Source organism: Chanos chanos, chromosome 1 (genome assembly GCF_902362185.1).
Source record: "Chanos chanos chromosome 1, fChaCha1.1, whole genome shotgun sequence".
Taxonomy (NCBI): domain Eukaryota; kingdom Metazoa; phylum Chordata; class Actinopteri; order Gonorynchiformes; family Chanidae; genus Chanos; species Chanos chanos.
The window spans coordinates 18,426,931-18,429,710 of NC_044495.1; the positions used below are offsets into that span (position 1 = coordinate 18,426,931).

The window sequence follows — 2,780 nt, forward strand, 5'->3', positions numbered from 1 at the left end:
CAATCAAAGAATGTGGCCAGTGAGGAGCTGGCTGTGATAAGTGCCACAGATAAGTTCAGTATTAGACCAGCTACAAGTGCAGGAAAAGCTAAAGGAAGTAAAAGATTGAACTACAGTCAGGTACAGCGCTAACAGGCTGGGGGCTACAGAACTGTGAGAGAAGAAACAGTTGTAATAGTTGAGATGCTTCTGAACAATGATCAACACAACAACTATACTTCCCTCATGGTGACAAAGTGGGTCTGTTGCCCCATAATCCAAAGTTATAGTGTACCTTTCAACAAAGGATTTCAAAGTAACTGCTGAGTAATACAAACCATAAAGGGCCAGGAGATCTACATCATAAAAGTAAATGGACACAGGACATTATAAGCATCAGCAGAGAGTATTTATAAAGGAGTGCCAAGTGGTAGACATCAAAGAGAGCTGTATAATGGGGTGTATAAGTTACAGTGTAACAAGGTGGTATGTAACTATGACAAGGCATTGACAAGCTTTTTGTATTATTGCAGGACTGTAGAAGAAAAGCTCTGTGTTGTGATTACTGAACCCAGCACATTGTGTGTTATGCCCACAAAGTGACGCAGCAATAAATTATCACATAAATACTGTTTGTATACTGAGAATGTTCTAGAAATGAATTACAGAATCATGATAAGGATTACTCTTGAAAAGAAGCTGTATAACTATGTGAATTATTTAGATAAAACATCTCTACAGCTATACAGAGCTTGAAAAGCAAAGCCCTACATGGGAGAAATCACTGTTTGGGTGTTCCCAAAGGAATTCTGGGCATTTTGTCTCTCACTCAGTTCCACAAACCACTGTGAACTCATTCATTCATCACTCCTTTCCATTCCTTCCATCTTTTCCAACCCCTCTCTGTGTCAGTCTCTCTCTGTCTAGGCCTTAGTCATGAAGGAATGTGTCCCCTCAGTGCAGAAATGTCTGTTTGCTGAGCGAGTGTTGGACAAGCTCAATGAGGGCCACTGAGTCAGGAATCATGTTCCTTCTTCTCTGTGCTCCGTAGAGAGAGAGAGAGAGAGAGAGAGAGAGAGAGAGAGGGAGGGAGGGAGAGAGAGAGAGAGAGAGAGAGAGGGAGAGGGAGAGGGAGAGGGAGAGAGGGAGAGGGATTATGGGTTTGGATGGTGAGAATGGTTTAGTAGTAAACTACTGAGAGCTAGTCCAAAAGATGGTGGTGTGAAGCATGAAGCTTTAGTGTCCTGAGCAAAGCACTTAAACCTTAGGGGTGTGCCAGCGGTATGTAACCTCTAACCTGGGGAGTAATAATTTTAAGATGCTCTAGTTAAGATGAGTTAACATGGTGACCCTTAAAGTTTTTCTACATGTCATTAAAAACTCTCATAGTAAGATTTCAGCTTAATGTTCCCAGACACCCCACATGCAAAGATAATTTACAAAAATGGGGGGGAAAAAATAGTTAACTTGGCCAAGGTCCTGTTCTAAGGCTAATTTTGTCTTGCACTTGAATGGGGTGTCCCACAGAGAAAAATAATTTGTTATTCTGAAGAGCATTGTTCATTCATACTGATAGAGCAGACACACACACACACACACAGTGTTTACCTGGCTGTGGTCTGGCTCTCATTAAATATGAGTCTAGTAAAACACTGGAAATGGCATGTAAGTATGTGTGTGAGTGTGTGTGTGTGTGTGTTGGGGGCGGATTAGTGGTTGCATTAGCAGGCTGTGGCTTACTGCTGCTTGGGTCTTGTACTGGGTGTTTAAAGAGGTACTAACGACCAAGAGCGTCACCCCCTGTGGGGCCATTTTGGGATAGTGGAATGCCCCTGGCTTGGATTTCAGGGGTCTCTTGGTACCATGTCTGCCCCATAGCCCTGAGGACAGGAGAGTTCAGCGACCCTCATTAATTCTCACTGTCTAGACACACACACACACACACACACACACACACACACACACACACACACAGAGGGGCTTTGTTTGAGTACTGTCCATTACATTACATACAACACCGACGCACACAAGCGCGCGCGCGCACACACACACACACACACACACACACACACACACACACACACACACACACGCATAACAGTCTTCAAGGGATTGTTTACCAGATGAACACGCGGTCCTTAGCTTAAAGCAATTCTTGATTACTGTATCCGTTGAACGTTCGCCGTTCTTTCAGAGTTAAACATATTCAACATATGAATCTTTCCTGCACTTTTCCTCCGAGTCCATGACGTATTTCGGTTTCTGAGTTGTTTCTGATGGATCATAAAGCTCATGGTTTTTGAGAGCATTTCACAGTGCTTGTCATCCTGAAAAAGGGGAGTTGCTGGCAGTTGATGGAAGTCATGTTCTTTAAACTGGTCCTGACTTGGTGAATGAAGGGATACATTTAAATGACTCTCTTCAGCAACAGCAGGAGTGGAAGGTGGAATCAGACAGTCTGTGAGTAGACATTAACAAAGTCAGTATTTATTTAACAACTCTGTGAGTAAGAAAAAGAAAAAAAAAAAAAAAAGCAAAGTTTGCAAACAGATTAAAACTGTCATTTGTCTCCGATAAAGCCAATAGTGGCTATTAACATCTCAGTCTTTAATGGCACTGTTGAACAGCACTGTTAAAACAGAAATAAAAGAGAAACATGTAAAAGAGGCAGATGTTAAACGATAAAAAGGACTGTTTCTTCAGTAGACACGCTACTGAGGAACAGTGCATTTGAGCAGTGAGATACAAACATGTAACGACATGTTCACAGCAAGTAAACATCATTATGTCATCAACAGAGA

General features: G+C 42.2%; 1 protein-coding gene across 2 annotated transcripts in view; it reads right to left on the reverse strand.

Moving 5' to 3' along the window:
• Window positions 1-2,531: 2,531 nt before the first annotated feature.
• Window positions 2,532-2,780, reverse strand: part of slc41a2b (solute carrier family 41 member 2b) — a 16,478-nt gene continuing 16,229 nt past the window's right edge. For both annotated transcript variants that reach the window (XM_030781721.1, XM_030781727.1), the window contains exon 11: window positions 2,532-2,780. This exon is cut by the window's right edge and continues 948 nt beyond it. The gene's annotated coding sequence lies outside the window, so the exon portion shown is untranslated.